This window comes from Anopheles marshallii, chromosome 2 (genome assembly GCF_943734725.1).
Source record: "Anopheles marshallii chromosome 2, idAnoMarsDA_429_01, whole genome shotgun sequence".
In the NCBI taxonomy this organism is placed as follows: domain Eukaryota; kingdom Metazoa; phylum Arthropoda; class Insecta; order Diptera; family Culicidae; genus Anopheles; species Anopheles marshallii.
In genome coordinates, this window is record NC_071326.1 from 62,070,672 (window position 1) to 62,085,491 (window position 14,820).

At 42.2% G+C, this 14,820-nt stretch overlaps 1 non-coding gene across 1 annotated transcript; it reads left to right on the plus strand.

Moving 5' to 3' along the window:
* Positions 1-12,169: 12,169 nt before the first annotated feature.
* Positions 12,170-12,252, plus strand: Trnal-cag (transfer RNA leucine (anticodon CAG)). Its single transcript has one exon. It is a non-coding gene; the product is annotated as a tRNA-Leu (tRNA).
* The last annotated feature ends 2,568 nt before the right edge of the window (positions 12,253-14,820 follow it).

Sequence of the window (14,820 nt, forward strand, 5' to 3'; positions counted from 1 at the left end):
TTCTGCTATATTTAAATTTTATCCATTATTGATTTAGAATTTTGTTCTCTTGTTAGTAATAAAACATACTTTTAAGAATGCATATGAGCAAAAGTTTAATATGAAATACAAAACTAGCACTAACAGAACTTAATTAAAGCCATGCTCTATTGTTAACATTACGATATAGATGATAATTAGATTAAATGTATTTTGATTACCTTTTTTCGATATTTTTTATGAACCAAAAGCTATCAGTTTATTGGCGGTTGTTAACGGACGAATTATATCCATCGATAACGACATAAATCTCCCATTGTCCCTGCCAAATATTTTACCACAATTAGTCCCATCCTAATACCCCATAAATCCCATCGGGGGCAGGTTGGTTCGTTTCAACGATAGCCGCACACGCGAAAGGAAGGAGTTAACCCAACCAACCACGATCGGTTTGATAAATGTTCGCTGAAAGCAGAAGAAAAAAAAAAACACTCACCCATGAGAACAACAACAACAAAAAATCATGTCCCCTTTCGGATGTGAAAAGCCACGAGCAATAAAATCGATGGATCTTCTCAATTTTGCAAACCAAGCAAAAAAAAAGGCCGAGGCACATCCTCAGAAACATCTCCCCAAATGACAAAACCCACCAGTTGCTCTATGGGCAACGCTGGCACTAGATCGATTGGGGCAAAATTGTAAACGACTGCTGCTGTTACTACTACCGCATCAGCAGCAACGGTGCTACTCTGTGGGTCAGCGAGGGAAGCAGCTCATGGGGTGATAAAGTCAACGGTTATGAATATTCATGCCGTCGTGCTTTCGATGCCGATGCAAAGGCAATATACATATTTTTTGAATAACTAAATCTGATGGATGACGAGTAAGGCGAATGGAAAAGTGCAAACCTAGCGTGAAGATGAAGGAAAATTGCAAGAGAAGTAAGGGGAAAACCCAACGGAATAGTGGCAAAAACTGATGAGGATGAGTTCTTCTTTAGTGCTGCAAAGTTTGGCATGCTTTACCTCAGCTTCTGTATGCAACTAAGATCGGGCAAGGATGGCGAATTAATATCAGCAAGCTAACGGTGTCCGTCGGTTGTAGGTCATACGATAAGATGTTGCAAATGGAGCATATGAATTCATTTTTTTGACAATCTTAAGAATTTTATAAGATGCAGACATCTTCATCAGGAACATTGAAAAAATAAACAAAGGATTGTGCAAACATTACTTGAATATAAGTGTGGGCGAAAACGATTGCCAGTGGCTTCCTGATGAAAGATGGTTTTTTTCAATAAGTTAAATGGTTGCAAGAAATTATAACTACAAACCGATGCTGATGTTGTGTTAAAAATATTTTTAACTTATGCTATCATATTATCAATGAAGTTCAAAATTAAAAAGGTCATTAGATTACATTACTCGCAAGTTTTCATAACATGTGCATTAGTTTACTATATCTCTAAGAGTATACACTTTCCAATAAGATTCTTCTAGTATATTTCACACTACACTTCCAAAGAAGAAGTATATTTCACACTACACGCGCCCACTGATGATAGGGATGTGCTCAAAATTTACTATCCTTTCCAAAGACCACCTTGCAAAGCTCTTCACAGGCGTTTCAAAGCATTCCTTTGCGCCGTGAACACAGTGGATTCAATTTTTTGGTTTGAATTCCGCCTAGTTCTCTAATCCGCCCATTATCGTGCGTACGGTGCAACCTTCCGCCAAACCTTCCACCGTCACATCTGAGCTTGGTGGCTGGCTGGCTACCGCAAAGGTCATTTTTAATGGTCACTTAGGAGGGCAACAAATTTTTGAAAAAGGCAAAAAAGTCGAAGAATGAGAGGGTCGGGCTTAGTGGGAGGCGACGACACAATCATCTCCTCCACGAGCGGTAGTACGGCGTGGTAATGAGTTTTTGGAGGAGTGTATGATAACAAAAAAATCTCGACTTCCATACGCACCGACGCTGATGAAGCAAAATAATGGGCACTTCGGTGTGTTCTGTACCCTTGACGCTAAAGAAGCTCTTTTTTCTATCTACTCGTTCTTACCTGAAACACATTAAGCGACGCATTTGAGGTTGCGATAATGAATTAAGAGATGTGTCAAAATTTCATGCCAAATTTTCCGTCTATACCAAACTACTTGCAAAATGGGCTAAACCTTTCCACAGTGTACAAGTTGGGAGTTTACAAAAACGATAGAAAAAATTGTGCAAAAACTCTGCTCGCCACACGGCGCTTTACACTAATTCATCTTCCTTTAAGCTGACAGGTTGCCCCTTTCGGAATTGGCCCCCTGTCATGAACCGTTTAACCCCGAACGCTGCTAATAAGCAACTGCATCCAGCGCCGACGATGTTAGGCCCGGAAGAAATATTCAAAAGAAGCAAAAACACGCCAAACCGATCGTACACGTTTACATACGACCGAGTGAATGCATGCGCCGTGAGGTTACGCCTGAATAAATCCGACTAAATCGGTTAGGACCGGACCAGATTTCTTAGTGCAGTGACTCTGTTACTATTTGGATTGATTTTCTTCCCACTTTTACGTTTGCATTAAGCTTTGTGGTTTTCGTTTTCAACTCCATTTTTATGTCCCCTATTTGAACAGCCTTTTTTTTTACCCAATAATTCAATGGAAACAAAAATAAGCTTCCAAACTTCTGAAGGCGCGGAACTGTCATGCCTCCATTCGCTGTATTCACATGAGAAAAAAGTACCTCACGAGTTCACGAGAAAGCATTGATTTTGCTTCGTTCATTTAACAGCACCCACCAACCGTCTTCCGAATTCTGCATCCACTCATGAGCAAAAAAAATCGAAGAAATATAAACGAAAATCTAATCACGACATTCATCTTCTAATGTAATTAATGCGAAAACGTGTCGTTCGCGTTACGCCGACGATGACGACGGTGACGATCGCCCGCAACTGCCAACCAGGGGATCGGCCCCATGAAGATGTAGGTGAGTTTTAGCTCGCAGATGTATCCCACCAGAGATTGCTTCCAGTTTTCGGGAGGGCCTCCGTAGTACAGCCCGTCGAAACGGTTCCGTTTTGGATTGAGCTGGGTTGGGTCGGGCGGTGATTTTGTTTCGCCTCGGTTCTGCCGCCTTTTAAGCAAAACGGGCACACCTTTCGCCTTTTTCATAGGTGTTTTTATGTAAGCTTTGGTAATGGCAGAACTCGTATGAATAGCAACTGAGGGGTTAAACAGTGGTGTACATTAGCGATGATGTTATAACGGGTAAACAGTGGATTAAGTTGCCGCCCCAGAAGTTTGGGTTTGTAACTAAATACCCGAACGATTAGTTGATGTTGTGGGAAGGAACGGGAAACAGCGTTTGTTGACGATTTACTGCTGCAATAAGTGTCTTAAGCGTGTATAACACAAACAATTTTTAAATACCATTTGAGTTTTTGAAATAAATCTGTGTGGTTTGTTATTGATAACAAATAATAATGCTTATTATTGATAATGCTTACCGAGAGGTTAAGCAGATGTTTTATTTATCTTGGATTCACTAAACCACCAAATACTTAACGCTAAAAAATGAAAAGCCTTTTTGCTTTGCGTTATGTACAGAGGAATCGCTTCAATGGGAAGCATTAAAAGTTGTACAGTTTAAACCGTTATTGCTCAATCTAAAAATTCTAATCTAATCTAAAGGCGTCGAACGTAGCATTCTATAACAAAATATGAACGAAATACCACAGTTAAGTATTCGGTATCGAGTACGTTTAGCAGACGGTTGGACGGTTTCATTAAACAAACTCTTTTCCAGTTGAATGTACAAGCAAACCCGATATAAGATTCAGTGCGAAATAACAGATTTTGCACATTTTCTTCAGTGAGTTCAAAGTGTTTCAATACAAAATCATCTATAAATGACATGCAATATTTTCCTTTCGGACCACCGTTGAGAACGCTTTTTTCATATTGTAAGAAGGTGGTCTAAGCTATAAGCGAAAGGCAAAAACATACAATCCTACCTCCGTCGTCTATCGTGTGGATTGTGCATAACCGCGAGCTTCTTTTTACAGGTTCTCGCAGAGCAAGAACGAACACTTCAAACATACGTACAGTTTGGTTCAGGCGCGGTACTTTAACTACAATGCGTTCTTTATCAACTAATCATAATGGAAGAGTGACACACGATCGTTTCAGTGTAATTATTGATATGCATATTTCAAGATCAAGTGTGTGTATTTGTGCCGCTTAAGATACTTGGTTCACCTTTCAAGGCCATCACCAATCGGGTGGTGTACCTAGTCAGCCAAATACTTGCCGGCGATTTCCACACTCTTTACTCTCTTCAGGGCTCCACTTGGCTAAACCGAACGACAAAGACCCGATCGACTAATGAGAGTGGCAATTGTCAATTACGGATTGGCTGTGCCGTTTTATTTCATCGATAAACGCTACCTAATAATGACAGTCGTATTTTATTGTCACATATGTCTGTCCTTCGGTTGGTCCAGGCGCCAAGACGTTAGGTGGGAGTGGGTTTGGAAGCTGCCGGGTCAGGCAGGAACTCTGGCGTTCCGCAATCGTACAGCACGAGAACAGGTGGAAGGTTCCACAGTCAGTGCTCATGGCACTGATTTTATTCAGCCCGATCATGATCATGAGTGTCCTCAGCCCCAGGGAGACCCAGAAGCTTGGCACGGTAGCTCCAGTATCCTTTCACCGATGAGGTGCCTCTCGAGGAAGGACGAACGGGTAAGGGGAGACCCTGGAAACCTTGACCGTAGTAGACCGAACCATAGGCGGTAAGAGATCCGTTTGCAAACTGGGCAGTTTGCAAGCAGAAACCTTTTGTGTTGCTGCACTGCTCCCTTAGAATGCTTGGCAGGGGTTTCGAGAACTCCGACCCGACGTAGTGTAAAGTTAGCTCAACACAATAGAACAGCAGCACTTACCATGTAAACCATTAAAATTCCAGTACGCCGTATCAAAATGATAATCCTTGTGCGGTGACAGTGACGATGTCCGCAGTATCAACCACGTTTTGAAACTCCAGCGTTTCGGTGTACGACGGCGACGCTGACGATAATGATGATGAGGAAGGGAGAATCACCGATGACGATCGGTTACTGCAGCAGTACCGCATCGAAACATCCGGGAGAGTGTAATCCACGATTAAAGCAGAGGTCTAGTGAGCCTGTACCTGATGCTAGCGGTAGTAGCAACAGCAATTGCACTGGGGAGTATGCGGCTACCGACAGACAATCGCCACAACGAGATTAGCATTAACGGACAATCACACTAACACGCACACTATTTGATCTCTTTCTTTCTCTTTCTATCTTAGCACACTGGATTCTGATGGTAGAATCTTCTACACAACCACTCGCAACTTTCACACTTTGCAATCACACCGTCTAGCACGTTGTACCATAGGTCAGTTGGGTTTGGTTTTGGGTAACACGCATATACACACGGACATTCAATCTCGTGTACCTAACGTCTCAAGAAAGCCAATACGTCGAACATGTATCGTAAGTGACTTCCGTCACTACTAGTCCTCTAGGTTGAAGGATTCTGACGCGGTGGACGATCCGTGAAAGTTGGTAGCAAAATACGCTGTGTGTGTATATTGTCAACTTGATACAGACAGTTGGTTTCGTTAATGCCCTTTTAATTAGTCACTGTCGTTTTGGAGCGTGATCGGGTCAGAGTGTGTAGCTAAAGAACACACCGAGGAAGTGAGGCACTTCAAGAACCGCGAGAAACTGGCCAATACGGTTTTGTTTTGTTGGAGCACGGAAAAGAATAGTAATCGCACACCTTAGTTCGTACCCGGTTGGAGTCGAAGTTTAGCATACGTGTTTACCGGATCGGTACCGCTCGGTGGTACGACAAGCGAGCGCGACGTGTCTACGGACGTGGACGACTGGTTGGCGGCAACTTGGCTAGAACGTTGGAGCGTACCAACCGTTCGCGATCTTCGAGGTCTCCAATGTTTCGGTGGAGACCACAGTTTTTCACGATCCCCGTTCACACCCAGTAGTGGCCGGCAGTGGAAACCGGTACCAACGTGCGCGTACGTGAAACTAACTGCTAGCACGACAGCCTTCTACCTGTCCCCTCTGCGCTTGTTTGGGCCCTTTCATGCAGGGGCATGTATTATTATTCTTGAACCGCCCAGCAGCAGTAGCCGGAGTCTTTTGCACCAGTGGCGGCAGGTTTTGTTGTTTGCAGTGGACACAACTGGTTCGGCGCGATTTGTGCAGTACCTTTCAAACAGGTTCGCTCCGATCGTGGCAAAGGCGCGTTAGAGTTGTTGCCTTCGCGTTGCGTTTAGATCTGCGTTTTTATTCAATTTTTGTTGTTGCTGTATTGATGCTATTTTCTACGTTGAAAACGAGAAGGAGCGCATGGACCACGGGGGTAGGACTGGCTTTTTTCTGCGGCTATATTCAACATCTACTACCGGAACTGAAGGGCTGTGTGGAGGGTTTCGATAACGGAAATCTTGCTTGAGCTTGAGATCGTACGGTGAAGAACGCCACTTTGGAAGTTTAGTAGGGTAAATAGCTCACGCAAACACAAGTTTGAGAATTTGAATTTGTATTTTACGTACACCAACGCACAACAAACACTACTCTATACCCTTACAGGTCACTTAACACTATCGATTTCCTTAAATCACTAATACTGGCCTTAATCGATAGTGAGTGTTTTATTTACATCGCGTAGCAGCAGAGAGCGTTGATCACCTCAGCGAATGATGTGGTGTCAATAGATGTTTTATTTCTGTTTCTCTTAGATACACCGAACAATATTTAATCTGGCATGGTGCTCAAAACCGGGTAGGGAATTCACTAAACTTTAGTCATTCACTTAATCACATTACATATTCTTCGCATCATCACCACACTATTATATGTTACGCACATTATCCACCGGCTTGAGAACACATCATCGGAGGACAGAACCTTAGACAATCACATATCCTGGTGTAGAACACGCATTTTGATTTCCATTCACTTCCAACGCTACCATCAACACTTAACTACAGGGGAAGGGTCAACATGCCTCGTTTTGCCGGACCACTCCCTTCTTCACGTCGCAGATTCGTTCCGTGCGGGAATGGAACATAAATTGATCCTAATTCATGCGATAATAACAGTAATCTTGCCAACCAGCCTCATCAGACGTCGTGGCCAGGCTACCGGAGATGCCGTAGTCTCACGAGGGCTTGGTCGGGCAGGGGGTTAGCTGGAGCCTGACCGTGGTGTGTTACACGCGGCTCGTTTGCACTCACACTTTAATTGTTGTAATTGCAGGTATTTACGTTTTGGAAATTTGCATCCTTCACCAGCTTCCGTGAGCACTTGTGGACGATTGTGTGTGCATGTATGTTTCCGAAATCCGTTCCGTTTCACTGCACTTAGCAATTGATGAATGGAAAAGGTTTTATAAAAATTTCTGCTGCTTCGAAGGACATTCGGATGGGAAGAACCTGTTCACGATACAGATCTAACCGTTCACACTCAGGTTTGGGTTTGATTACTTTTTTTGTGTAGTTAGAATGGTAACCTTAAGGTACCAGTTACGATGCCACAATGTATACACCAACGAATAACTTCAACGACGTTCATGAAGGGAACTCTCCACAAATAATTGACAAATTTCCATTCGGTTAAGAATCACCGGAACTCATCGTTGTCAATGATCTTAATTCTTTTCTAATGAATTGGTAAAGAAAATGGAAGTGTTCCACCCTTCGAATGTTCGAACTGATTCCGTCCCGGTAAAGGCCGCGCACGTGACTGTTCATTCACAGCGCGTTCAAATCACTCAGCGTAAGGCATATCGCGCGCGTAAATTCATTATTGCGTTTAAAAAACAGCATGAATCACATGCAACCATAGCGGAAAGTAAAGGATGCACAAGGAGACGCAAATATGGACGGGAAACGATGCAAAAGCGCGTAGTTGAAACCGAACCGCCACAAGCAAGCTTCACGCGAAACACGTCCTGCCGTCGCGCGGGACAGCTCAATACTGAAAATGAAAAGCGCAAAACAAAACACAAACCGCAAACCAACCGACGACATGCGGCCGTACAACTCGCCAAGCCAGTGGTGAGCTGCACGAGCGAGCGAGCGGCGAACCTTCGGAACTGCTAAGAGTTTTTGGCTTCGAGCGTCTCGACCACTGTAGAATGGCCAGAAGTCAGTCAGTCGGTCGATCGGTCGAACGGGTCTGTCGTTGTGGGAGCAGCTGTTTGAAACGATGGTAGAGTTGGCGTAGGAACGGGGAAATGGAAAACTGTGAGAAAAAGCTTACCACCCACCACAGGCGCACTCAGCTGAGCACACTGCAGGTGAGACTTGCAGTGTTCTCCACGTGCGAAAGGGAGCAATATAGCGATACAAACAGCATCCATCGCGAGAAACGGAACGGTATCTGGCGCCGCGGCGAGCTTATCCACTGTGGAGTAAGAGCTTTAAGCAAGAAGAAAAGCAGAGAACATGAGAGTAAGATATTCGTTTCTTTGAGAAAGAGATTTGATATGGTGGGACAGCATACATTATTCTCCGGCATACAGCATCCATGTTTTGATTCGATGAGAGACTGACGTACATCAGTTTGGGTATGACCGATCGTATATCTTTATCTCTCCCGAGCAACAGGGATGTCAGACTGAATCACTATTTTTTAAGCATTTAAATCACTTTTTATATGGAAAAACTTTCGCACAGCTATCAAACACAAAAATGTTCATTGATTGTTCGAAGAACGAGCATGTAATTTATTTTTCGTCTTTTTCATTTGTCTAACATCCGATGTACAATATGATCGATGGGGACAGTTGTAAAACTTCGTGATCTCTCACAATGTCTCTTGAAAGCCCCATTGTGTTATGAACAGTTTTAATTTATGACCTATACGTTCACTTTGAAAATAATATATAGTTTGACACCACTGAAAAGCTACAACTTGCTTCAAAGCGAATCCTTAATCACATGATGGTGAATTTATTTTTTCCAAATCACACTGCTGTCTAACAGCAACGTACAAATAATTACACACCTTAGATTTCAAGAATACCCCTATGCAAAGGACGAAAATCTAGATATGTTTAGTAAAACATATCACGAGTCACGATCATATTAGACAAGTGTGATGTCTCCAGACCCCAGATACGCCACTTTACCGTCACGTCAGTCATGTCGTACTAGTCACATGGACAGAAGTATCAAGTGAAACCAGAAGACTTCACTCAATTACTCGTGAAACCTCGTGAAAGTTTTACTGTTATGCATGGCGTAATTCATCAAAGTTGTTACATTTGAAATCTAGCTCTATGATTTCATAATTGTTATTCATAATAATGTTTAAAAATTATAATCAAGTAAATAAAGTGTTAAACGCGTTGAATAAAATGCAGTTTGCGGTTTCAACCGACCGTTGACAGTTATTTTTATGCACTAGCATCATCAAAATCATACAATTAAGAATAAAAAAGACGTTTGATTTGCAATCCACATTACGTACTTAGTTAATAGGAAGTATGAAATAAATAACAGAACACAATATTAAGATGCACCTCCATTCTTAAGAACGAAGAGAGGGCTCATCAAGCTATATTAAGTCAAAGAAATGAAATGTTTGGGGACCTGACTCATTCTGAATTATGATTAAAATACCATCAATATCTCTTAAGAAGCGACAGGTTGGTGTTAGTTATGTAATTCGCCGTTCAAAACTGTCCGTTTCACATCCCGCATCCACTGCTCCTTAATAATGCTCCAGATGGAATGGAAAGGACTTCAATCGAAGCACGAAAAAAGGGTGGTAACCGACGATTGGGCGATGAGCGATGGTGTGCAACACCCGAAAGGTTCCAAAAATTTAGCATCTCCCGCTGTCACCTGGCCCACTGACAATCCCAACATAGCAGTGGAACATGATGCAGCATGATTAACGATCTTTGCAAACAGCTGAGTGCTTGACGTTCAGAGGAATCGCAGATCAGCAGCATCGACGGCAAGAAATACACACACAAAAATCACCTTGTGGTAAAAGAAAACACAGCAACAAAAAATGGACAACTCCCTTCTCTCGTGCCAAGGGTTCAACGGAGAGGTCTCGTCGACATTGACCCTACGATGTCAGCGTGTTGGCGTGGCAGACGGCTCCTCGGTGAGTGTTTGGTGAAGTAAAGGAAAACCTTCATCCCTCAGCCCCCGATAGGGAGAACCGGTTCGAGTGACGTTGAGATGGTACCAGCCTTTTCTTCCGATGCAATTTCTTGCCTGATGGATTCCAGCTGGATTCGCTCCCGCAGTCGCTGCCATAAACCGGTGCCGTTCCGAAAAGTGCCGTTTTAATGCTAATGATGACCGTCGCTTTCGCGTCCTTTCACGCGCCACCGAAACGCACCACCCATTGCATTCCCTATCCCTATTCGCAACGATACCGTGTAATCGTGTTTATTCTCGTTGGGTGATCATAGCTCGCGCTAGGTGTTTGGAAAGGTTTTTCTTTCACCGAAATTGATTCCACACAGGCACAGGCTACACTTGGGTTTGGGCAGAGGTGGATCTTCCTCCCGCATCTTAGATAGCCTTCGACGGAGTAAAAGAAGCGGCGCATAATCGAACGCGAGTCAGGGACGATCATCGCGACCGCGCCGGTTGCATCGTAGGTCAACGAGGTGAGCAAAATCAGCACAGCCACTGCCAGTAAAGTGAAAGGGTACGGTGAGCAAGAAAACCGCGAGGGAAAATGGATAAAATTATTTACTTATCAACTGTTGCCGCTCTTTGAGCCTCACACATTACCTCCCCCAGAGAAGGTTGAGGCTTGCACAAATCAGTAAACTTCGCACCAACTACGCCGTGTGTAGGCGGACGAACAGGTTCCTTCGGCAAGCAAGCAGGAAAACCCGCTACGAAAGATGCACCGATGTCGGTGGGAAAAGGGTTCCTACTCCTCCGCATCCAACGGCCAAGGAAAAACCGGTTATTTCTGGTTGGTTGTTTATGCGCCACTTTCCAAGGAAAAGCGAGTATTTCTGTGTGTATAGATTTTTTTCGCGATATGTATTTCCTCCTAAATCCACCTCTCGTGCTCTTTACATTTGGCTGATGATTTGATTAGGAGGAATGTAAGGCGGAAGAATACGGGCACGTTCTTTCGCCGGGTTCCTTTTGAGTGCGGGAAGAAGCTTACTCAGGGGTACCATAAATAGCGGATTTTCAGCGGGTGGATAGTATGCGTAGAATGCATGCGCGATAAATATACAGCTGGGTCTCGGCGAGGTGCGACGCATAGGTTTCGCCATGGAATCAACCAGTACCATACCACTATACTACAACGATTCATTATAGAAGAAAGTTTGGATATAGGCTTCCGCGTGTTCCAACTGTGTTGTTGGAACGTTTGTTTCAGATAGTCGATATTATTCGCACCGATGGCATCCTTCGGCAATGGATAAGACAAAAGAAATGTTTTTGCGTAGAATATAATGTTTTAAAAGTGCTTTATTTATAACTGCAAAAATACATCAATGTTCTTTATTAAATTCTGAAACGAATTTCTAAAAATCCTGACATTATAGAACATGTAAAAATCTATAGTTATTATCGTACGCTACGATATAAAAAAAATGCAATTGGTTTACTATTCTAAAAATTCTAAACATTTGATGTGAAACTATAATAAAAAAAATAAAATGAAGTTTAGTTTTAATTCATTACTTATAAAAAGTAGAAAACTGTATTATCAGTTGAAAATCATGACATGAGAGATATTTAAATATCTCACTATTAGCAATGTAGTTTTAGAAAATGAATCATTTCACGTAATACGTGTAATAAGTTAACACTACAGTACCAAATTTATGTTATAGTTCATGAAAAGTTGTTGTTCGAAAACTTTCATACTTTCATACCTTCATATTTAATTTCATTTATACATTGCCGTTCGTTTCGTTTTGCGATCCTAGTAAAATATTACGGGTTTTCTTCAGAAATAAAAATAGTTCGCGCATTACGCATGATCTATTTTCTCAGCATTTCCCCAGACGCATCGACATGCAGTACTACGTGTGATTGCAGAAATACTCACGCTTTAGGGGTGATAATTTTAGATGCTAAACAAGAGATAGTTCTGTCCTGCCTTACCGAATAGAATGCTTCCGAGGTCTTAGCAAGAAGTCAGGATGGCCGAGCGGTCTAAGGCGCTACGTTCAGGTCGTAGTCTACTCTGTAGGCGTGGGTTCGAATCCCACTTCTGACAAACTGTAATGTTTTTTTTCTCAAGCGACAAACAATAATTATTCAAAATACTACGAAATGCCTGTGTAAACAAACCAGCGTGAAGAAAGAATAGGATTAGCATTACAATTTGAAATATAATAAAAAAAAATAATCATAATTTTTTGAGGTTAACAGCTTGTATGTTCTACCGGCATTATCACACCTGCACCATTTTCTATTTATTAACTTAAATCATGTGAAAAATAAGTTAAATGATACGTCATTCTACTTCAAAAATACACATTAACTATGGTTTTTGAGCTTATTAAACTGTTAATGTGTGTAGCGTGTAGAAAGGAAAGTATTTACAAAAAAATTTATTTTCCCTTCTGATGACCATTGTCGTTTATCAGCACGTTACTGTGATGAGACAAGCAGTATTTGCTGCAACATTTTTAGATTGTAGCATTGGTAGTTCGGATCCGATCATTTCTTCCACGTTCGGGTGTTGGTTCTACCGATCCAACGATTTTAATGGAAGTGTGGATGAATGATGCACTCCTGTTGTTCCCTTCCCCATATTGAAATCGTTTAAGTGAACCGCGAAGCTAAGAAAACACATAAGAAAGCAACAGGTTGGCGATAGTCCGTTCGATGAAACAGTAACCGAATAGTGTCACGAGCGTTAAAGCGCATGCTTGCTGAAAACGACAACACGAAGCAACCTTTGCCAAGGTAAACCCGCGTGTCAGTATATGCTGAGAAGCGATTGCATCAAGATCCAACTCGGTCACAAAGGAAAACCGTTTAATTTATCGACTATTGGCGGAATGGGTCGCTACTTCCGTCGTGTACGCATTGTTGAAAGGGATGGTAAAGAAGCATTCTTTTCGTGCTGATGCTGTGGTGCATAGTCGTGTATTGGAGGGAACATTACTTTAGTGTGCCTAGAAACGATGCCACCCAATGAAAAACCGGTCATATCAATCGGACAGGACAAAGGAGTCTGATGGAAGCTTCGTTCGCCTCTGGTGAATTAAAAACGTCTATAGCAACGATTTTTGAGTTGGTAGGAAACGAAGTAAAGAGTTACCATAAAAAGAGACCAATCCGTTTAAACACATTCAGTTTAATTGAATGCTTTTGAAGAAAAAATTAAAAAATTTTTTGAATTAAATTGAAGTAAATATTTTAAAATATTACATCACAGTGATTTTCTTCATCTACATGTGCTGCAGACATATGCGACTATGAGAAATTCGAGTCACAATTACCAGGTCAGCAGCATAACTTGGCAGATGAAACCAACACTTTGTTACTTTTCTACCAATCATTTTAGTTTAACATAGTTTAAATACTATACTTATTTCTTTAATTTTTAGAATCGTTTTCAAAATATTTTGCGCATCATCAGCATGGTAGGTTGTTAAACATTATTACGTTGTTTTTGTGCAAAACTTTTTGTCATCAATTATAATTGTAATAGTCGTAATGATTTTTTAGTTAAAAAAAACATGAGCTGATACAACACAAAATTATTACTCTTTGAATAGAAGCGTTGCGATAGTTTTTTTTTCTTTGCGAAACAATGCACCATTTTGGTTGGCCCTAAATCGATATGGAGTACCAAGATTGCAAGTACCTATTTGTAATTCATTTGTCGTACTGCAGATGTACTTGAGTTAAGCTTTTGGTAGTTTTCCCCCTCGTTTGGTTGTGTGTATGTCTAAAGAATCAAACAAATCAAAAAATTAAATGATAGTACTTCCAAAATTTTATGTATATCTGCAATGTTTGATACACATGTGTATTTGTTATAATTTAATATTTTCAATCTTTCTTTAATTTGATAGCATCATGGACTATTTTTCCTACAATTTACACCACATTTGTATTCCATTTGCTTCCAATTTAACATTCATCCTTCAGAAATGAATTTGTCAGCAACATTCATCGTTGCCAGGCTTGGTTGATTTAACTTACTCCATTCAAGGGAACTCCTTTTCCAGGAGAGAGTGAGTTTTGGTTTGCAGTTTACATTGCACACTTCTCCCAGCTGATGTTTCCCGTTCCTGGTAGCAAACACCCCAACCACACACATCCTCCGGGAGGCACGATGGTACGTAAACGAAGTCAGTGCCACTGTATGCAGTAGAACTGTACAACAATGGCGACCGAGTGGGTGGGTGGGCGAGGTGCCAGTTGTGTTTACCTTGGTACGGTTACGCTTCGGGTGGCTGCACTTCATGGTCCAATTGAAGGTGCCCAACTGCAACTCCACACCTCCCACCCGCATTTCCTTCTTAACCCCAACCATTCACGCATTGCAGTTTCGAAGCACCTGCACACTGCAAATTCTGACCCGATGCATCTAACCCATCGGTTTGGCTCGCCGCTCGTCTGGCGGGAAAATCTAATCCATATTTCAATCCGGCTTTGACTCTCGAACCGCACCTTGGCTGCCGTACCCGTCGTCTGGTCTGGCTTTAACTGGCCAACACCGGCGACCTTGTCCCAGGGCGTTGGGCTTCGATGGGTGCGAGACTCATGAGTCTGCCGTAGTGTGTACGCGTGTGTAAATGCATCGATGCCACTGTGGCGAACCACA